Below are 23,916 nucleotides of genomic sequence, written 5' to 3' on the forward strand. Positions count from 1 at the left end.
TTAATGGCAAGGGATGTTATAGAAAATGTGGATTAAGGTTATGTCCAAGTGGCATGAATCTTGGAAGAAAAGAGGTGAAGATAAGTCCATGACTTTGGTCTAGAATTCTTTAAATGATAACTGGAAATATGGGATTCTACTTGCAATTTTTTTCTTGGTTGAAAAAGGATTGTTTGATATTCTTGCTTGGTGCATACATGCATGGTTGCATTCCTACATGCATTGACGGATGGATCCCATCGTAAGATTTTGTGCGAGGTGTTCATCTGAGTGGTGACCATACTGGTGATGACCTATGGGATATTGAGCCCTCCCATAGACGTGTGGTTTAGGCTATGGAGATGTGCTTTCTGGCATGTACTAGAGGAGGGAGGAACCTGGTGATCCTAGTTAAGAATGGTTGATAGAGTGAGCCACTCTTTAAATGGTCGATGGTGTGTGAGCCGCACCTAATAATGGTCAAGAGAGTGAGCCACTCTTTAAATGGTTGATGGTGTGAATTGGACCTAACAATGGTTTCAAAGGGCCGTAATATATGGATAGATATGCTAGTATAAGCCACACTCTAAATGATCGAGCATACTATGATTCCCATTGCATATGTATTAACTTTAATTTTAAAGTTTAAAACAAATATAAAGGATTGTTTTCAGAAAAGTGTGTGTAATTATTTTTCATGGGGTGTGTATGTGATGGAGAAAATGGAAATTTCAAGTATGGGTGGGTGAGTACTTGCCCCGGATCCATCGACCCAATGGTTGGGTGAGAGGCTAGACCCATGGTGTTGATTGGGGCTAGGCTAAGTTTATGGATCTAGTTGGTCAAAGTGAGAGAAAAAGATACACTTTAGAAAGGAAATTATGAGACCCAACTTGGATTAAATAATGAAACTATAGGAAGAAACTTTGAAAATTGAGGGAAGAGAACTCTTGGAGGAATCACTTGCAATTCTTTACGTGAAGCCTTTACTAGTTGAGCTTGGGAGAGCCGCTAGGATTGCCAATTGTAGAGACATTGTAAGGCAAGGCCCTGAGTATGGGATCAACTACCCACTAGAGATAATATAGGAAATGAGGGGTAGGGCTCCTCACAAGGCTAGTGATTTGAATTTACCCTAGTGGCATTGTCATTTTAGTAATGGCCACCCATGCCTCTCAAGTGGAGGCTAGTGATTTGAATTCACCTTAGTGGCATTGGCATTTTAGTGGTAGTAGCTGCCCATGCCTCTCAAGTGGAGGTTAGTGATTCAAATTCATCCTAGCGGCATTGTTATTTTAGTGGTAGCCATCCATGCCTCTAAAGTGGAGGCTAGTGATTCAAATTTACCCTAGTGGCATTGTTATTTATGTTTAAAAAAAAAAACTAAGCCACTATCATTCTCTCCATAACTTCATCAATGTTTTTCAACTAGTTCAAACATGGTAAAGTAGGAGGCAATGGCTAAATTTAGGTTTCACAAATTTAGAGTTGTGGGTTTCACTTTTCCTAGTCCACCCTTACTTAATCGATAGCATCATTAACTATATCTTTTCAATTTTTCAATGACACTTAACTTAGCAATTTCATCCTCTCTACTTCATTAAGATTTATGGCTAAGCTTGAAGGTTGTAGCATGTGAGGTGATTATATGATCAATTAAGAAAATTTGAGGTCATATGAGCCCATGTTATCTTGTATGATTATGCATGAGCTTGTTTTATGTATGCCTTTCGGTAAAATGGAAGAATAGATAGATCTAATTGTATTTTCTTAGCTAAACTCACCCGCAAATAGGATCCAACAATGTCCTAGATGAGTAGAAAGGGAGAAAAATCAAGAGACTTCCATGTGCCACTTAAAAGCAATGGCTTCGTGCCAGGAGAATTGAGCCACAATTTCATCAAACTCATCGCATGCCCACTCAACATTTATGTGTTTGCCAACTCCTCTCTCCACCTTTTGGATGCATGGTCCTTGATTAATGCCATGGTGCATTATTCTACAACCTTGATTCTCTCTACATATTATTCTTATTCTAGATTAAATGCTACTAACCTACAACAAATAGGGAGGTAGAGAACATGTAAACATTTGTGGGACTCTATGAAAATATTGCATTCATTCCAAGTGATAATCCAAAATTTGAGCTATGGTCCATTATCAAGAACCTAAACAAGAGTGCAAATATTGTAATTATTCACTTCCATGTACTCTATTACCATAAGTGTCATTAGGTTAGTGGCTTGGTCGTAGCCTCCACGTGGCTAAAAGTTAGAAGCTAAATCCACTATAGGTGTTGTCACTCCACCGAATCTTGTGCAATAAGGAGTGGAGCCAAGGAGTGCTCTTGTCTACTTACTACCTTGTCACTATCTTGAGTTATATAAAAACAAAGAAGATGGAGAAAAAGAAGAAGAAGCATGTTAACACTCACAATAATCCTCGCTTGTATGGACAAAATAAGAGAAGTAGCTTACTCACTTGTGTACACAAAATAAGAGAAGCAACATACATGAGAGCTTAATACACAAAAGAAGATAAGACAATGATGGAGATTGATGTTTCTCATTACTCAAAAATTCTTTATACACAATACTTCCTTACTTACAAATGGCCACCCATGGGATGCCTAGGGCACCTCATTCATAGTCTCTTACTAATCTAAATGTCAAGTTCTTTTACATGAGAGGCTATGCACATGAGATATGTTGGGTGTGATGAGCAAAGTATCCCATTGATACAAAATTATAACTAAGTGTTTAGTGCATATAAATATGTAAGATTTTAGTCCAAACCATGCATTATAAAAAAGTAATGTTACGTTATTGGCTAACATAACCGCCTTCTTGATTTAGAACATATCCTTAGGATTGTCTTTGGTGGTATCCTAGGATTAGTGAGGCTTAGACTTTCCTCTTAAATCAAGCTTATCAATGAAGTATAAATATGTTCCCAAGATAGCACCAATTCTAAATGGAACATCAAGGATCAATGTGATCACAAAAGATCTTTACATCATTGGGACATCCTAGTAATAGTTTATTAATTTTATAATTATGCTTCCCAACCAAGCAAGTGTAAAAAGTCCTTATTTTTTATAAAGGTTACACCAATCAAGATTACAACACCTAAATTTACTGTCTTGATTGTATTAAGCTCTCAACAATCCATTGATGTAATCCAAGGCTAGCTATGGATTAGAACAACAAATGGTGATCCATGATTGAAAAAAGAAAATGGTTTTAGGATTGCAAAAGGGAACTCAAGGTTAATCCATAAACTTACAAAGTGATAATACGTTGGGACTTTGTTCTATATTCAAACACCATGGAAGCAAGTAAAATAAAAGATACCTTCAAGGAAAGATTCTTCTCCAACCAAAAGTATAAAAAACAATGACCACTCCAAAAGGTAATTTGCAACGTTTGTAAAAAACTTGGACATTCTGAGAAGAGATGTTGGAAGAAAAGTCATGATGAAAAGATGTCTTCATTAGCAAGCTTCATGAATGGGTGAGCCAAGTCAAATGATCTAGAAGCATTGCCTTGAAGACTGGCCCCAAAGCTAGAAGCATGCATAGATGGTTCGACAGCAAGGAAAGATATGATGAAAAGACATCTTCACCAGCAAACATCATGGGTGAAGGGAAGTCAAATGCACATAGTTGGCACAACTAGACAGCACAGACACATCTTGTGGTTTTTGGGCTGCTTTGTTTAAGTATAATTTTGTCCTCACTCTTGAATGATTTAGCCTTGTTTTGACTTAATCCATTGTCTGCTAAGATTCTCAATTATCCTTCAGCATGTTGTCACTCGTAGCTTTGATCCTCCCTGCGCACAGCCAATTGATGTAAAGAATGTGGACACTTTAGCTTTGTACACACATGTTTGAATGGATATTGCACCAAATGATGAGGGTCTCCAAGTTGCTTTTATTCAAGTAGACAGACAGAGGGCTCCCATATGTTGCTTGGTAATATAAGCTACTTTGAACATGTATTCTTATAGCCACTTGTAATGCATCCTTTTGACTGCATCTCCAAATCAACATGCATTATTTATGGGCAAATTCATGACTGAAGTGAGGGATTGCAAGATCTTGTAGGTCCTCCTTTTTCCAGCTATGGAAGAAAGTATTAACTCTTCACCATGGTTTTGTGGGAGAGACACAGAGAAAGAGAGAGATGATTCAGAGATTGAAAATTAGGTCAAATGTCAAGCAGCAATGTTCTAGAGACCACATCCACAACACCCTCCCCCACATACAGCAATAAGGGCAACTAACCACCTTTGAACAAAGGCATACCACCTACCTCTTGGCCAATAGAGTCCCTAAAAGTGCCAATAGTATCTCAAGCAAAGTTGCCTAGACATCCAGAGGTCCTCCAAAACGTTTTGAAATCGGTGGGAAAAATGAAAATAAATAAGATCACATTAAGACAGCAACACTTTCTTAAGGCCAAGCTCGAAGTGAACAATGCAACCTCCAACTAACACTTTCTGATGTTCTCAACAGCCTTGCAAAAGCGTAAGCAAAGGGCAAATATGTGGAAACAGTGTTGAGAACTTGCCAATGCCAAATTGACAACTGTATTGAATCTAAGAACTGTTGCCAACGCCAAATTTTGACAACTATGAGCTGTTGCCAATGACAAATTTTGACAACTATGATCTTAAGTATTGAAACCAAGAACTGCCAATGATATCAGTATTTTGAGCTGGACAACATAGGAGAGGGGATAAGACCTCCCAGAAACATAAGAGTAGGTGCAGGTTCATCTATATAAAGAAAAGAGCCCAGCATTCTCACATAGAAGGCAGCCATACCGACCACGCTGAGGACTATACCTCGTTGAAGAGCAAAGCTAATGGCATGTTCAATCATATCCACTCATACAGCAATACACATTATCATTCATTTCAGCCTTGGTCAAAAGTAAAGATGAAAAGTAGCTGGTTGAACTATTGCACTGATCTAAATACCCAAATTTGAAAAGCTTACACATTCAAGGTCATCAATTTAGAATGCAACAAAGTTTTCAACAATTGAGTACAAAAAAGCTCATCATCAGCTGGTATATCCATTAACAGCCTGTGTGCTCTGGCATTTTCACCAAAAGAGAATAGACCTCCTCCTGTTTCTACCGCCAATGACTCCTGCTCAAAAGAACTTTGCTAGGCATGCCACATGCGGAAGTAGGAATTTGTCAAGTAACCTGCAAAATTAAGCCATCAAGACTTTCAATACACAAGCCCTGCAAAAACTACTAGATTTCCACAGAAGGGATGGACAAAATTAGTGACAAAAAGAGGTTCACCCACCCTGTTGGCAGTATCTCACTGGAGTGGTTGGTTCATGACCCACCCCAGTGCTAAAAAAAAAATGGCAACTTAGTGTATTTTTAACCCACTGGGATTCATGAAAAAACAGCTGAGTTTTTTCATAGCCCTTAATTTAAGAATTTATTTTTTCATATATTTTAGTTATAAAACCAGCATATAGAGCAAACCTCCTCACTTGTTGCCAATGGCAGCAAGTGACATCTCGGCTACTACAGAATGAACTATTTCAAACGCAATAAAAAAATTAAAAAAAAAACAGCATATAGAGTACATTTTGGGAACCAAAGCATCGGTTGAAAAAGATATTTTTATCAAGCACTGGCAGGTTTATTCCTGTGGTGCTCTCACCCCAAAAAGAGAAGTTTTTTTCAAGTTCACACACAAACCACCCCCCCTCCCCCCCCTCCCCCGCCTCCCCCCCTCTTTCTTCCCCACACATTCCCTTCTTATACACAAATCTTCCTAAAAAGGCAAAATTTTTGTTCTTCATATACCCTTCACCCAGAGGAAACCACCAGAAAGCAAAGCAACAAAAAACATCAGGGCACCAAAAGAACCCAAAGAAACCAGAAGATCCCACCCCCTTCTTAACTACAAACCCTAATTCCCGATGAAATGGCCAGGTTCAGAAACCCTGAGTTTCTAGTAGAGATCATCAAAGCATATGCATAACCGTACCTTGTAAGCTTGATTTTGCAGCGAATGCAGGCCCTGAAGATCGCTCGCGGAACGGAGGCCAGCAGACCCAAAAACCAGAGCATGACAGCGAGCCGCACACGCCCTCTGTGCGAGGGAACTACCTTGGGCTTGGCCTCCATGCGTAAAATTCTTGCTGATGAAGCCATGGCGTTTCTCTGCTAAATTTGTTGTAGAATCGACTAGCCGATATCTTCTGCTTCTGCTTCTGCTTCTTCTTCTTCTTCTTCTTCTGTAGTGCAGAGAATGAACAGATGAATGGGGTCCTTAAGGCAAGGGTCCATGGCGATTAGGAAGTGGGGACGAAGCAGCAAAAAGGCGATGGGCAATGGCGATAGCTCAGTTCTATGGCTTAGGCCCTCCATACCAGTCTACAGAATTCTTGTGAGAAAAAACAAACCTCAAGATTCTTTACTTTATGTACCTTTCTCTCAACCTCTCAAACCCTCACTTCACTTCTAGTTATTTTGTGATTTGGATATTATTACAAATTCTGAATGTGCGTGCCTATGCGCAAGAGGGACAAAGAAAGTTTGTGTTATAGACAAAGAGAGAGAGGAGGGACAAAGAGATAGAGAGAGAGAGTGTGTGTGTGTGTTTGTTAGAGAGAGAGAGTGTGTGTATTAGAGAGAGAGAGAGAGAGGAGGGACAAAGAAAGTTGTGTGTGTATGTGTCCTCTCATAAGGAAGGAGCCAAATTATGCTTATGATTAGTCTAGAGAGGAAAACCTTGGAGAGGCCCCATAAAGTAAGAAGTCTAGAGAAAACATTGAAGAGGCCCCATAAAGTAAGAAATCTAGAGAAAAAGTTGGAGAGGCCCCATAAGGGGCTAGTCACCTCACAAGGAAGGAGCCAAATTTATGGGCATATTCATACACATTGGAACAAATCATAAGCAATCTCTTGTCATTCATGGTGTCACATCTTAGCATTTATGAGCTTGAATTGGATCTTGGATCATGGTTGAAGTCAACTAAAAGGTTGAGGATAGTAGCAATCATTTTGTTTCAAATTAGCGAATTGTAACCTCTCTCTCTCTCTCTCTCTCTCTCTCTCTCTCTCTCTCTCTCCTGCTTGCTCCATGTCCATAACAATAATAATACAAGTGTTTCAAATTAGCAGATTGTAACCTCTCTCTTTCTCTCTCTCTCTCTTCCACATCCACAGCAAGAGATACATGATGCCAAGATGGTTTAAATTAACTAATTGCACCCCCCCCCTCTCTCTCTCCATGCAATTAATGATAACACTCCAATAAGTATCATGCCTTGAAAATTGCTATAAGACACCATGCTAGGTATAATCTTCCCTCCCCAAAATGAGTGGCACCATCTCCCTCACACGCGGATATTTTAATTATATTGCAAAAGTTAGCCCAAGGATCCAATAATAGGGTTCCTTCCTAAAAGTATCCTTGTAACCAATGTTTGATACAAAAATAAATTACCAAAGTATATGCGCATGTAAATTAACATCCTAATAATACTGATCAAAATGTCCAACAAAAAATAGGTGGAATAATATTGATCAAAATAGGTGGAATAATACTAATCAAAATGTCCAACAAAAAATAATACTTAGTACAATACTATAAATGATGTTCACGCGCTATGTACAAAACCACCAACCATCATATGTGTGATACCTCAATTAATACAATTACACTGCTCATTACCTAAACATCAATCACATTATACTTATCTTCTAGTATCTATGGTCTCTCCCTCTTGCTTAGCAAATGTACAAATGTACGACCTATATGTGTGGACTCTTCATCACACATAGGATAACATCTCATTACTCTCTTCCTCTTCTCTTATATGTCCACATGGGAACAATCTACAAAAAGTTTCGTCTTTAAGGTTTTCTTAGTTGAGAATCTTTCTTCTCTTTTTTTCCCCCCTTTTTTGTGTCATTGATGTAACCACTATAGATATCACATTGGTGAGAGTGACAAATGGTGATGTGTGTGCTTGTTAGAAGTATGCTCATAATTCTCATGCTTTTTACTATAACATAGCACTAAATTAAAGTTTGCTCTAGCTCTTATTGCAAAATTTTTTGTTGAGCTTGTATGTGACAAACAAAAAGGGTGAATAGCATATAGCATATATATATATATATATATATATATATATATATATATATATATGTTGTGTTGTGTATAATAGCATACACGAACAAAAAGGGTGAATAGCATATAGTGGATATAAATATAAATATATATTGTGTAGTGTATTCACTCAAAAATGAATAGGCCACATATATATATTGTGTAGTGTATTCACTCAAAAATGAATAGGCCACATTCATTAATGTAGGAAACCCCCAAGGGCCCCAAGGGGGGGTGACGAGCACGTGTCACGATTGACAATAAACATAAAACATGGTTCTCTGTCTCTCAAAAGAGCAAGAGTCACAAGCAGAAGGCTCTTCCATCCCTCTCCCTTTCGTGCAGGTTTGAATGAGGATCTCTCTTAGAAGCAAGGGGGGGGGTGAGGCGAAATCAAAGATCAAAAAAATAAGATCGAAATTCACATGATACATAAATGGACCATAAGGAAACTCCATGCCGAGCCTCGGCAATTTGACGTGGCATGCATAACATTTAACATTTTTTGTGCATCATCATTTAAGCCGATGTGGTTGACAATAATTGGCAGAAAGCCAGCATGACAATGAGCAGGACAACGGTGCTGATGAGACGATGGACCAGATGGACATGAAGGAGAAGACGTTGAGGTCACATAGCTGTTAACTATCGCATAGCTGTTAACTCCATTCTATCTATGTAGCCATGCGGCATGCGGCCAGCCTAGCTTAGCATAGCTTAATCCATCATGGGCTTGGCCCTATTTTGGAATCACATTTTGTATATACATTTACTTTGTTGCATTTGGGCATATGGGCACCCAAAAAGACCTTGGGCAGCGCGAGATAGCCGGCCATTGGCCAAAAGGCAATTGTATATAACTCACTTTTGGCAATGGGAAAAGACACAATCACTTTGGCCCCAATTTGAGTTTATGCTCTTAAGCTTTCTTGCTTTCCCTCTTCTTGGTTGCTAAGCGTGCTATGTTCTTTCTTGATTCAAGTAGAGTGATTGCCTGTGTAGCTTGCTTGCTTGAGTAGGATTAAGAATGTTATGTATGCTTGTGTCTTGATTAGGAGGTGATTAGAGAGCGTTGGGAGAGGAAGCTTTCTAGCTTTCTTCTCCATTATGTGTCCATTGATCTAGTTAGAGCAACCTTTGAGGATTGACAACCCTCCGGGAGGTCTACAATAGGTTAGCCAATTAGGTTCCTTCCATGGAACTATGGTAGAGGTTGCTATACTTGGCAAATGACCCTTGTAGGTTGGAATGCTTGCAACGCGCTTGGGAGAGAGCCAACCATTTTGGTGCCGCTGCCAGGGATAGAATACACACCATATCTTAATCTAGTAGATGTGTGCTTGAGTGGATTAGTGCTTTCAATTGCCTAAGAGGGTGCCTAAGAGGGTTTTCCTTCTTGGATGTTTGAGAGATTTAAGTGTGAGTGTGAGTGTGAGAGTGTGAGTGAGAGTGAATTGAGTGTTTCAATCTTGTTTTGTGTGTTTTTTGTAGCTTATTGATTGGAGATGAAGAGGAGCAATGCAAATGAAGAAGCGAGAGCAACCAAGGTGAGTGAAGCTCTTGATTTCTCTTGATTTTTCATTATTTTTGCCTCTTTTTCTCAACACAAATCCTTAATTTAGTAATTAATTATTCATCATTTCATAAAATTGAAGATTGGAGGCTAACAAGGAGTGTCTAATCTTCATAATCATCAAGTCAATTTTTTATTTGCCCAAATTTTTATTAATCATCATTAACAATCAATTAAGGATTAATCATACTGTTAATCACATTTGGGATTAACTAAGAATTTTAAAAATTAACAAAAATTTATAAAATTCATCAAAAATCTAAAAATGTAACGTTTTCTGGTTGGAGGTAGTGGGGAGGAGCACTTTTAGTAAAGATCTCTTGAAGAGGGTGCAGGACATTCTTAAATTCCCCCACGGCGACGACTGTCAAAGATGTGACGACATAAAAAATGACGACTTCAAAAATGTCAACGACACGCATGTCAACTTGACCTTCTGAACACGTGTGTCCACCACCAGACTTAACACGCGTGTTCACCTTCAGTCAACCTGTCATGTTCACCAAGAAAACTTGACACATGTGTCCACCCCAAGGTCAAGACGTGTGTTCACCTGAGACGTGTTCACCCAGAAAATATAAAAATTATAAAAATTAAAAATATTCAAAAATACCAAAAATAAAATCTTTTAAAGCTTTTCACTGGCAGAATCATTGAGGCTTATGAACCTTAGGTCAGGAAAGGTGATTGCCACCACCATGTACTTGAATCCTTCTTACGATGTATGCACCCTCCAGAGTACCAACTCTTGGGAGTGTGATTGGACCAACGATCAAGACCCAAGAACCTAAACCAAAGGATGAATTCCCAGGGGTTGACCAGATAGCCGAAACAGTGTTCAAAAGAATGTCCAACAAATGGGACGCAGATGCGAAGAGAGCAGCTGAGGCAAGACAGCCACCGATGAGATTTCATCAGTTGCCCTTTTTGCCATGGACCCCACACAGGTTCAGAATATCCACACATGAGAGCCCGACAAGGAGCCCAGCAAGGAAACACACTTTTGTGGTGCGGATACTGCGCCGAAGAATGGGCAATCATATGACGGAAACTTGTTATCACTATAACAAGTAGCTTGCTTCTAGAGCAAACCTGGCTCTACTTGTTGCGGTGGTGAATGCATCTCTCGCATTGCCAGCACCCCACAACTCCGGAGCACTCCAAGGAGCACAAGTACCCCAAATCCTAGCCAGAAACCCATACGCTTTGAGAGACACTCCGAGAGACTCTCCGAGGAGAGAGATATCCCAACCAGTTCTACCACCCCAACCAACATCGCCAGGAACCACACCAGTCAGACATGTGGGATTAGAGCCCTTAGTAGAAGAACCCATTAGTCCACCACCCCATCTCCCTATGTTAGACACTATGGGATATTTGTATCCGTGGTTGGGAACCCACCGAAGAGCATGGGAATTCCATTACCACGCCGGAAGTGCAAGCACCGCCCCAAGACATATCATGCTGGACCCCCATTCCTTCACCACCCTAATGCAAGTTGCACCAAGAACCTTTAACCCACGAAACATCCAAACCCGTGCATGCTTTAGGCGTGGAGGACCTCTCCTCATAGCAGAGTGTCCTCAAAAAGCAACCTCGGATCCACCAATAGTAAACCCCACTTCGCTGGAGAGATGGTGCAACCAATGTGGAATTGAGCATGTGCTCAAGGACTGTCCATATAGACCCCTTAATGCTAATCCATCAGCACAAGGAAATCCAGCTACAAGCCTCAAGATGCTTAGTGCTTTAAGCACAAGATTCCTTGATAGAGAAGTCTTGTGCCTAGTCAATGTGACTACATGAGCACAAGACAAGGCTAAGCGGCGCCTCGTGAGTGTCAGCTCATGTTGAGCTTGACATCTCAACACTCCCCCTCAAGCTCAACTCCATCTCATGAACTCTTAACGAGGCACAGCCGCCGCTGATTCCCTCCCACAGAACAAGGGTCTTCCTAAGACTTAATCTAACTAACGTAACTAATCGTAACTTATTTGTATCATAGGAATCCCCCAATCCAACCTAACCCCAACTGGCCCATGGGTTAGCCAACCGCTACCAACCACTGTATTGGTGGGATTCCTTTATAAAAATTTGGTTAGCTTTTTGCCCGGGTACTGAGGAAAAGAGTTCCCAGGCCCCCTAGCTGGCGTTTCAAGCAAATTCTGATATTAGATCTCGTTGGTTGACTAGCTGGTCTTCAATGGAGAGTCCAGATGATATATTTTGTAATACAATGGACTCAATATTTTGGAGGATTATGATCAACAATACTATGATTTTCATTGAAAGATTGTTTTTAAGACAGCCAAATCTGTTATAAATGGCAATTTCATATTGGGTGTGTATGGTCTACTAGCAAGTCTCTTTAAGGTTCTTTGTGACTTTGTTGACTTGCTAGACGATATGTCTCCTTGTGCATTGGCTTGCTGGCATGCACTTTTTTCAGAGAAGTTCATCCTAAGAGTGCGTTTACATGTGCTTTTGAGACCTTAGCTTCCATTTGGGACACCACAGCCATGAAGAAAGCCCAAGCAAAGAGAGCGCCACCGCAGATTGTGGTGGGTGACATGCTCATGGAGGATGAACCTGACTCCTCACTCAGTTCCAAAGCAACATGGAAGACAACCAATGAAGTAGCAATCATGGTGGCTGAGAAAGCTTTTGACAAGCAGTGAAACCAAAAGACGTGGTTGACCTTCCACATAAGCTGAGAGAATACCCAAACCCTAGAGAGGAGAAACAAGCTTTTGCTAACGGCTCGAGAGCTAGTCATGAAAACAAGGACCTATACCGGCCTCTAGAGTCGGTCTCTAGAGTGATTGAATGCACTCCAAGAGCTACCATGTCTACAATTGATGAAGGGCATGAATCCATTGAACGGACCCCAGCCCCAAGCTCAAAGGACATTCTGAGAGAGCCCGAGCAAGTGTTTATGGACGATTTGGGAGTCAACTCGCAGAAAAGAGCTGGCCACTTGTCACACCTCAGAATGGTATTCGAGCAATGCAGGCTTTACCACTTCTGCTTAAACCCAGAAAAGTGTAAATTTATGGTGTGACATGGGGTAATACTTGGCCATATCATTTCGGCCAACAGGATCTCTACTGACCCTAGTAAGATCCGAGTCATCATTGAGTTGGACCAACCAATGCAAAAGAAGTGCAAAGGTTCGTAGGCCACATGGGGTACTTTCTCGTAGATTCATCTACATGTACGCAGAAATTGCAAGACCCCTGTACCACCTACTTATCATTTTCATCTAGACGGAAGAATGCAAATAGTCCTTCCACAGGCTTAAGGAAGCTTTGACAACAGCTCCGATTTTGAAGGCTCCCAAGTGGGATGTAGTCTTTTACGTGCACATAGATGCCTCATGCTATGCCTCATGTGATGCCTCATGCTATGCCTTGTGCTATGCCATAAGATGCATCTTGGCTCATCCAGGAGAGAAATACATGGACTTTCCAATCAGCTATGCTAGTAGGCAACTCAATGAAGCTGAGAGAAACTACACCACTATCGAGAGAGAGGGTTTGATAATGGTCTATGCTGTAAATGAGTTTCACCACCATTACCTTTTGGCAAACAAGTTTGAATTTCATGTTGACCATCAAGCTCTACTCTATCTTGTAAACAAACCTTGTGCCACAAGGAGAATCACACATTGGTTGTAGGCTTTCCGTAACTTGCACACAAAATTTGGATGTGCATCACTCTCATAACCTGGTGGCTGTGCATCATGTAAACCTCTTCTTGCAAATCACCATGCAAGAAGGCATTCTTTACATCCATTTGATGTAAAGACCATCCTTTTGCCTGCAGCCATAGCAATGACTGCTCTCGCTGTTGCCATCCTAGCAACTGGACTAAACATCTCCTCATAGTCAATCCCATAGGTTTGTGCATAACCCTTGGCAACTAACCTTGCCTTGTACCTACTCACTGATCCATATGAGTTATGCTTTACTTTGTACACCCACTTACATCCAATTGCCTTCTTTTCCTTAGACAAAGGCACCAATTCCCATGTCTCATTCACATCCAATGCTGCCATCTCCCATCCATGGCATCTTCCCATTTTTGATTTCCAAGTGCCTATACTCAAAACAAGTGGGCTAGACCTCATGTACAACTTTTACCATGTAAGCATAGTGATGGGCTGTATAACCATCATATCTCAATCTATCAACATGATATTTCCTTTGTATAGACCTACGTACACCTGAATCGTTGCCAGGTGTCCTCAAAATAGTCCTGGTTCTCTGTAAACCAGGAGTAACCACAGCTGGAATCCCCAGCTCCTCATCAAGGCTCTGCTTTGAGCCACTAGAGTCACCATCCACATAGGAGTGACCTGCTGACACGTCAAGCATAAAAGGTTGGTCTACCTTTTTCTTTCCTTTACATGATACATGTGTTCCTGCACCTGCAGTATCATGATGTGCATCACGAGGTGATGCATCAGACCTCAGTCTGCCTGACCACGGACTAACAATGGATCCACTGCTCCAGGACTCTCTAGGTCCACTCAAGACCTGTGATTGTTGCTGTACCTGTGGAACAGCATCTACACTTCTAACATCTATATCTTCATCTATCTTTGCTGGTGCATACCAACTACTGATCTTGTCAAAGACCACATCTCTGCTCACTCGCATCTCACGAGTCATAGGGTTATAGCATCTATAACCTTTTTGCTCCAAGGAATAACCAATGAAGATGCACTTTTCAGCCTTTGGATCCAACTTTGTTCTCACTTCATCAGGTACATGCACATATGCAATACAGCCAAACACTTTCAAGTGTGAAACATTCGGTTTTGTACTTGTAAACTTTTGTTCAGGCATCATGCCATGAACAGCTGTAGTGGGGGTCCTGTTCATAATGTAAACAGCAGTTGATACTGCTTCGGCCCAAAAATAATGAGGCATGTTCTTCTCATTCATCAAGGCACGAGCAACTTCTGCAATGTGCTGATTCTTCCTTTTTGCAACACCATTTTGTTGTGGAGTGTACCTGCATGTAAACTGCCTCTTGATTTCCTACTCTTTCAAGAAATCTGTAAAGTCATTGGAGAAATATTCTCCCCCAGCATCTGACCTTAGGCATTTAATCCCATGCCTTTCTCCTTTTCAACCATCGCTTTGAATTTCTGAAAGTGAGAAAACACCTCACTTTTCTCCTTCATAAAGTAGGCCCACACTTTTCTAGTGTGATCATCAATGAAAGTCACATAAAACCTGCAACCTAAAATAGTTGCAGTTTTGGGCCGGTCCCCATACATCAAAATGTATAACATCCACCAATGGTCTCATACTCACATGCTTATCATGTGGAAAAGCATGTTTGGACTGCTTACCAAGCTGGCATGCTTCACACACTTTATGGATACCATCAACCTTAAAGTTGGGCAACCCATCCACAATGTTTTTAGTCTGCATAGACTTCAACCGCTGCACATTCACATGTCCAATACGCTTATGCCAAATATCAATATCTGTAATGACACCTGTCCCATGCGCAAACATTGCAGCCTTCACTTGAGGCATGCTCACATCTAAGGTAAACATTCTTCCATTTCTATTACCCTTTGCAACCAAGCGGCATTGGTTCTTGAAGTCTTCAACAAAACAGCCTTGAGGATTAAACCTCACTTTGCAGACCCTGCTCAACCATCTGCCCAACTGAGACCAAGTTCTTTGTTATGTTTGGGACATGAAGCACATCTGCAAGGTACTTTATTTTGCTATCCTACATAGATAATGGCACTTTCCCAACATGCGCAATGGGATGCGCACTACATCTCCTATTTCCACATACCCTGGTTTCTGTAATTTTTACATATCTCGAAACCACTCACCATGACTGGTCATATGGTTAGATGCTTCAGAATCTACATACCACACATCACTGGGTTGTGATACATCCCCTGTCACATGGAGCTAAGCATGTGCTGCATCACAAACAGCTGCTCACTACTATCTTCAGCCTGTTTGCTTGAAGATGCATAGTTGCCCTGCTGCAACTTTCCACTCTTTATGTCATTCTGTTTCTTGTAGCAGCTCCTTGCCATATGCCCTGGTTTTCCACAATAATAGCATTCCATGTTGCTATCTATTTGTTGTTGCTGATTCCTTTGCCATCCTCCACGGCCTCTCTAGCTCTCCATGCCTCGAGACTAGCTTCTTCCACTTGTATTGCTGGACTGGTTTTCTGATTGTTGTTGTTGATTTCAGTTTCCAAACCGACCACCTCGTCCTCCTCTAGATGACGATCTACCTCTGCCTCTACCTGTGTCTGAGTAGAAGGCCTGCTCTTGCACATTACTAGAAGCCATCTTGCTCCTAACATTTATCTCCTCTATAATCAACAGAGATATAAGATCTTGGAAGTTTGGGAAATTCTCCCGAGTTCGGATAGATGTCTAAAACTGGTCATATTCCTTGCTTAGACCATTTAGAGTGACTGAAACCAAGTCATCATCCTCCACACAGGTGATCCAATAGATACAAGGGCATCTACAAGCCCTTTCACTTCCAATGAATAATCATTGATAGACAAGTGTATCTTTTCAACATTATGCAGCTCTTATTTCAACTGCATCTTCCTTGCCTTGGTGTTTGTGTTGTATAGCTTTACCAAGGTATCCCAGGTAGCCTTTGGTGTCTCTACATCCTGTATGTGTCCAATAATTGTATCAACCAATACATCACCTAACTAGCTCTCTCATGCCATGATTTAAAGACCTGCACACCTGTGTTGCGGAGTGGGATTCTCTTCCATGCTTGGAAGTTATTCTTGTCCAGCTTCTCATTTACAATGGATGATAAGGTGTCCGACATTATCTCCTCTCCTTTTGTTGACTTTAACCAGAAAATCTGCAAACTGCAGACAATAGCTCAAACTGCAAAATGAGCTCCCGGTATAGCGGTACTTGTGAACTTATGTATTTCACCAATACATACACCTATAACACATACGCAGGCTCCCCAAATCTTTGTATGCACTTCACATACACCACTGCACTATTTGCTCAGTGCGAACTGTGCACAGAAACACTGCGCAACCAAAAATAGTCAATTTCGATCGTTCTACAAACTGTTCTGAAACCTTGCGGGGCCAAAAACGCGCCCAAAATTGAAATCTGGCCACAAAAAATTCTGTCAACAAGTTGACAACATACTATAGGGTATGCTTCCTTCTCCCAGAAGGACAACCCAATCTGGATCTGTACAATTTCCTTCACTGCCTTTGCCTCTACTTGAAATGATTTGCTTCAAAATCAAAGGGAAAGAGATGGATTTACCCTTACCTGTGTACCGCTTCCTTGCTTGTCTCTTGCTTGCCTCTTGAGCTCTCTTCACCCCATGAACCAAGCTCTAATACCATGAGAAGAATGTGGGGGAGAGGGAGAGAGTCTCAATTCTTGCAAGCAACATCACTCACACACACAACACAAGAGTAGACAAGCATACACAAGAGAGAGGGATGGTTGAATTTTCTTCTATCTTCTTCTTCACTCAACAGTGCATAAAACTAAAGATAAGAGTACACTCTATAATGTAGAGTACTCACTACTAACACACAAAGGTCGGTCCATAGTGTGAACCCAACTATATGAGAGCTGGCGCTATAACTATGCCAACGCTCTACTAGCTGTCACCCATGATGTAGTCCACTAGCGTATATCATAACAATAATGTCTGCCAACCATGCCAGTGACGTAAGTGCAGAACCACCATCACCCAGGCTGTCCATCAATGTTCGCACATGTGGAGCTCGATATCTCAACATTACACACTCATAAGAGTGTGTACACATGCTCGAGGAAAAAAACTTCCTAAAGAGAGAAAAAGCACCCTAGCCCATTATTAGCCTATATCCACACATCACTACCATGTGTGTCTGATCAATCCCCAAATGGCAATAATCCCAAAGCTTTGCAAAAAGCTTTGAACTTCTCTCATGCAAGAGCCTTTGTGAACGTATATGTCACATTGTTGTGTGTAGAGACATACACCAAGCTAATTTCTCATGCATGGAGCCTCTCCCTGACATAATAATAATGCACCTCAATGTGCTTTGTGCGAGTATGAAACATACATTGGGTTCCTCACAATTGCCAATGTACTTTGGCTATCAATGAGAAGATGGAAGTGGGGGACTGACTACAACACTAAGATATGCCAAAAGGCGTCTGAGTCATACACACTCCATGGTTGTTATAAAAGCTGCCCTATACTCGGCTTCATAGCTCGAAGTGACCACGCTACTTGTTGCTGACTCATGATATACATGAATCACCAAGTTGAAAGTAAAAGCCACTAGTGGACATTTGCATGTCATAACATCCAGCCCAATCAGAGTCAATGAAAGTATGTAGCTGAATATCACCTCCCTTGGCATAGAACAACCTGGCAAGGTATTGAGTTCCCTATAAGTATCAAAATACTCTCTCTCCAGCTTAATTGGGGTCACTGAAAGCATGCATATGAATATCACCTCCCTTGGCATAGAACAATCCAAGGTATTTGTTGATACCTAGAATATCCATTATTTTTTACATTTTTCCATTCCAAATCCATTCCTTTTTAATCAAAATATTATCCCAAACATATCCAAATCACACCCATTTCACATATTTTACATACCCTAATACGTACCCTTCACTGTTCATCATTCTTATTTTTTATAATTATTGTTAATTATTCTAAATAATTAAGAATAATTATTTTCTTATCAAACCCTCATTAAAACATTATTTCAATGATATTTTCACTTATCATAAGTCCTTTCCAACCATGCTTCAAAGTTTTGTCCATTTTCAAAGTTTTTGATGTTTTTGACAATTTTGCCGTTTCAACTATTGTGCCTGTATCAAGCCTGTTCAAAAGGAAAAGTTATATTCTTAATACTACAACACCCTACAACATTTTCTCACACTTGGATGGATATTTATCTTTGACCAATGATACAAGTTCATTGACTTATTATCCCTAGGCCTAAACTTTTAAGTAGTGACAGTAGGGGTGACATGAAGGGACACTATAGGTCATGGGACATCCCTTCACATGAAAAGGAGGTTATAGGTCATGAAAAATTCAAGTTTTGGACATTCCACCATGTGATTTTGAGATCCATAGGCATTCCTTTTCTTCCCTTGAGCGATTTGCATATTCTAGAGGCAAAATCTATGGATTCCAAGGCAAGAACAACCCTAATTCCAATTTATTTGTAAAGATATGAAGATTGTAGATGATGGATTCCATGAAAAACATAAAATTGATGAGTTTTTTGAGTTTTTAATGTATAATTATTGATATTGTGAATCATAATATATCATTCCAATGAAGGTTCGTTGTTGATAGTAGTGAGATAAATCCGTGGGAGGGTAAACAATGAACAAGATGGCTATGTTCTTGTTGTTAATTGTGGTTCGTTCTTTGATTCTATCTATCAATAAAAATTATATCTTGATTGATTGTTGATAAAATATATATTTTCTTGCTAAGAACATCCCTGGATAAATCTTACTCTAGAGAGAACATGCAATTAACGATCAAGAAGGAGTTGATAGAAAAGTTCCCAGAGAAAGATTTGATGACAAGAACGAAGTACAATTAGCAAGTAAGAAAAGGAGAAAAGAAAAGATGAGAGGAGCTCCCTATTGCAAAGAAATGGAAATCTCATTCCCTACCATACTGAGAAAATCATCTTGCTTAAGTGTTTCTCTCATGTTCCCTATTCTCTTTGTGAAAGGTTTAGGTTTTAGATCCTAGGATTAGATTCTAAGGAGACACAAGCACTTGTATCTCACCTGTGTGCACCATTGAGCCATGTTGTGGGAATGGTTAGTGGGAATAGGCCCCCTAGTTACTATATAAGAAGTTATAAAATATACTGAAGGAAGGATGGAGGACTCTTATTATACCCAATCAAAGAAAGAATTAAATATTTTCATAGAAAAGTTGGCTATTATAACAAGTTCATTCCTAATTACCATTCTCGTGACCCCCTTACATGAAGTATTAAGAAAGGAAGAGTTCCAATTTCCACTTTCATGCCAGGTTGCTTATTGCCTCCTTGTTGCTTGTTTGGATGGACCTCTCCTAGATTGAGGAACTACCACATGAAGCAAAGAAATTAATAGTAGAGAAGGTGAGGAATAGTGAATTTGCGTGTTTTGACCTTAAGGAAAACCCAAAGGAAAAATCAAGTGAGGGATAGTGAATTTGTGGGTTTTGACCTTAAGGAAAAGCCAAAGGAAAAATCAAGAGACTTCCACTTCCACAGGAACCATTAAGAAATAAGAAAAAGGAGTATGAAGGTGTTGGAGATGTTTCTTCCTCATCATTTCATGAGTAGAGTAGATGTGGGAGTAGTTGTTCCTGTTAACCTTGAGGAGGTAGGATCAAAGAAGCCATAGATCTAGCTTTTTCTTGTTCTCTGGATATCCTCCCACACCACCTATGGCCTGCTTGATCTTGCGGGTTGTCCACAACATCTCGGGATCCCGGATGAGAGGTAGAACCGTTATGTATTATTTGTACTTAAATTCAATGTATGGCAAGTGCAGTGCTGTTGCACACACATTCTCCTATGCTAGCCTGATGGAGACTTTCTCATTTACGAGGTCCCTATACTCTCCCGACTCCTGTGTTTGGGTTGAATGAAGAAACAAACTGGATGCACTTGGGTAGATCTGTGCCCTAGGGTTCCCAACTGTGCAAGTCTAGCTAGCCCAACCTCTCCACCATGAAGGGATAGACTCTATCATCCCGGAGCAACCTGTGGCATTCCGAGAAGTGGTAAATTGTGCGGAAGAAGGTGCTGCATCGTTCTCGATGCTGCTGTGGATGACACGATCGCTCACTAGCTCTAAGTCTTCCTTGGTGGCCCAAGAAATGTCCTTCATGTGGAAGGAATGCTCAATATCTGGTTACACAAGAGTAGCTGTGGCCTTGCGCTTGTGATGAGGAGAGAGATCGGAAGCCGTGATAGTGAGAGAAAATAAGAGAGAGAGAGAGAGAGAGAGAGAGAGTGCAAGAAAATATAAAAATCTTAAGAGTGAATTCTACAAAACATTTATAAGATTTCTACTAGTAGGGAGCTTAAGATACATGTGTAAATGAGGGGGAAAGATGTGTTTTTATAGTGCCTGTCGATATACACGTATATCGACGGTGGAGCATGTATACGTAAATCGATGGATCTACGCATATATCGATAGGGATAGGATATATGTGTGTATATATGGACTGACAGTGCATGTATGGACAGTGTGTGTGTATCAAGAATATACATGCGTGTATCAAGCCAGTGCATATATCTTGAAAACGTGTGCGTATTGTGAGCATGCATATATCGACTAGATATACGTGCATGTTTCTAGTGTGTGCATAAATCGACAGGAAATACGTGTGTGAATGGAAAATCAAGATATTTGTGTATATTCAGCATATATACATGCTAGAAAGCATGGGAGATCAAGTGTAGATTGAGCACATGATTAGAACAAGGATTAAAAGCTAGGAAACAAGATTAAACTTAAGCATGGCTAGATTAAGCTAAAGACAAATCATATTAGCATAATGACAATGTGAATAAGGCAAAAAAGTGAAGTAGATCTTCATTAGATGAGGAGCCTTTTGTAGGCTGAAGTACAAAAGGATTAAGTAGGAGATTAGGATCTAATCCTAATCGAGATGGTTAACACTTGCCTAGAAGTGAGCACCCAAAGCCTAGATTTGGGTGCAAGAAGTAGAGATTCCCCACTAACTCTAAGCTAGAATATAAAACCCAAAAAATACTTTATGCATATGGTATTCTCTAAACCTTAGAACTAGATGCCCATATCCCCAATGTCTAAAACAGGTCGTGGAATGAGCTTTGGTACTGGAACCTATTGAGTTATTGAGGTTGAGGTTTTTGGAATCCACCTTTGTACCTACTTCACTGGTTTGGGTGCCTTGGGTCTTGGTGGTGGTGGTTGTTGCTGAGATTTCTGTGGTAGAGGTTTGGGTTGTGCCTTTGGTATAGACTTGGCCTCTTTAGGAAGCCAAACCTATCATAGTAGCTCTGTGTTGCAAGAAGGGACTTCTGTACCTGCCTTTTTGTGGTTCTTGGTGTTGTCTTCCTCTTCTCCTTTTGACTAGCCTTACTTTGTCTTGGTTGTGTGGGTAGTTGTGGTCTCCTTGGGATCCATAGTTTTGTGCTCTTCCCATCATAGCCTTGAGCTTGAAGAAGATCCTTGCATATCCACCATTGGTTGCCTTGATGATGGTACATTGCTTTCCCTCTTACATGTGATTATAGTGATGTGGAAGTATCATCATTGCAATGTGATTGTGGCTTTGGTGAATTCTGGGTGGTTGTTGGGTGGTTGTTGGTTTAAGAGAGAGACTCGACAGCGAAGATGAATAATTATGAAAACTATGTTGCTCATTCTCTCGCTCCTCCTAAAATTATTATGTCTTTTTTGGGTGGAACAGGTAGTGTGTGTGTGGGGATTCTCCTCACCTCTTGTTGGGGTGTTGGAGTTGGTATAGAGTTTACTTGTTCTTTTGGGCTTTCATCAGTCTCATCAAGACTGTCACACTCTGCCTAATGCAAGATGTAATGTTGCCATCCTTGTCTCCCAAATCAATTTGGCACTTGTTGTGTCCAACCCAATTTTTGCCTAGGAGTAGCTCCTCACTCATGACATAGAACTTACCCTCCAAGGGGTTATTTTCAATGTGAAATAATAAGGTGCAGATGCCTAAGCATTGTGTGGTGGTGGAATTTACAGCCTTGAGAGGTATACTTGTGTTGGAGCCAATGAGGGTCTGTCAAGGGCTACCCAAGTTTCATATGACATCAAATTGTGGCTTGCTCCAATGTCAACTAAGGCTAACTTTTGAATTAAGCCCTTGGAAGTCTGCATTCCAACCCAAAGCTGAGCTAGTTTAACTTTCCATTCATCCTCTTGCAAGTCAATGATATGTGCCATGTTGGTTTGTAGCATCCATGCTCTTCTCTTTTCTTCTCAAGCCTTTTCTCGTCTAGCTTCTCATTTTAGCTCTTTTGCTGTACGTTTCTCTTCCTATTTTTGATGTAAATCCTTTAGCATATTTTTCGTTTAACGGGCCATAATAGGCTTTGAGATAGCTTCCGTTGATATAGCCATCCATCTCTACTCCATCAAGGGTTGAAATTTTGACAGCTCCTTGAGGTGTAATCTCTATCACCCGGAAGGGTCCTAGTCCTCTATACTTGAGTTTCTTCTTTTGGTTTTTGACAGTGTATAGAAGGACCAAACTTCCTTCCTAGATGTCCTTGTCTCAACCTAGTTTTGTCCAATTGTTCCAAGGCCAATAGTCTATTTGAGAGCATGCTCCCATCCAGTCATTCCTTTACTGCAATCCTAAGACTTGGAACAAGGAATTCCATGGGCATCACTGCGTGTAATCCATATGTGAGATGGAAAGGTGTGAAACCCATACCCACTTTGTATGCAGTCCTATAGGCCCATAGAGTCGAGAGAAGTTTCTCACCCTAGTCACTGCAGAGCTGGCTTCCATGGTTTTCGTTAGAATGGAGCAAAGCACCTTGTTTGTGCTTTATGCTTGTCCATTGGCATGAGGGTAGTATGGTGTAGATTTCCGATGCACAACCATGGAGTCACTAAACAAATGGCTAACCACTTCATTAATGAAGTGACTTCCCCTATCTCGCTAACTAGTTCAAATGGACAACCAAATCTTGTGATGATATGATTATAAAGAAATTTGGCAGTTGTCCTAGCATTTGCTTTCTTTGTGGCTTTGGCCTCACCCAATTTTGTGCAATAGTCCATGGCAACAATGACGTATCTAGCTTGTGAGTATTACGCCTCTAGACTGACAGGTCCCACAAAGTCAAGTCTCCACTTCTCAAATGGTTACCATGACACAATGGGGGTCAAGGGCATTCTATATTTTTTATGAGGAATGACTATCCTCTCTGGCATTCATCGCATCTTTTTTTTGAGGAATGGCTATTCTCTGGCATTCTATCTTTTTTTTGAGGAATGGCTGTTCTCTGGCATTCACTCAGCTGTATCGCCAAAGAGTGTAGGCCACCATAGTCCTACCAAAAGGACTTTTTTGGGCTATAATGTCGACTGTGCAAACTGGCCTCCTGCTAGACTAGCCAATTCAAGAGTATAGCAATATAGTTGCACTCAGG

The 23,916-nt window shown here is 40.6% G+C and overlaps 1 long non-coding RNA gene across 1 annotated transcript; it reads right to left on the reverse strand.

The window, feature by feature from the left end:
* Positions 1–4,920: 4,920 nt before the first annotated feature.
* Positions 4,921–6,408, reverse strand: LOC147610189 (uncharacterized). Its single transcript, XR_015264077.1, has 2 exons — positions 6,003–6,408; positions 4,921–5,197 (listed from the first exon to the last, which is right to left on the reverse strand). It is a non-coding gene; the product is annotated as an uncharacterized LOC147610189 (long non-coding RNA).
* Positions 6,409–23,916: the final 17,508 nt, after the last annotated feature.

Source organism: Cibotium barometz, chromosome 49 (genome assembly GCF_041138505.1).
Source record: "Cibotium barometz isolate CiBa-2024 chromosome 49, ASM4113850v1, whole genome shotgun sequence".
Lineage (NCBI taxonomy): Eukaryota > Viridiplantae > Streptophyta > Polypodiopsida > Cyatheales > Cibotiaceae > Cibotium > Cibotium barometz.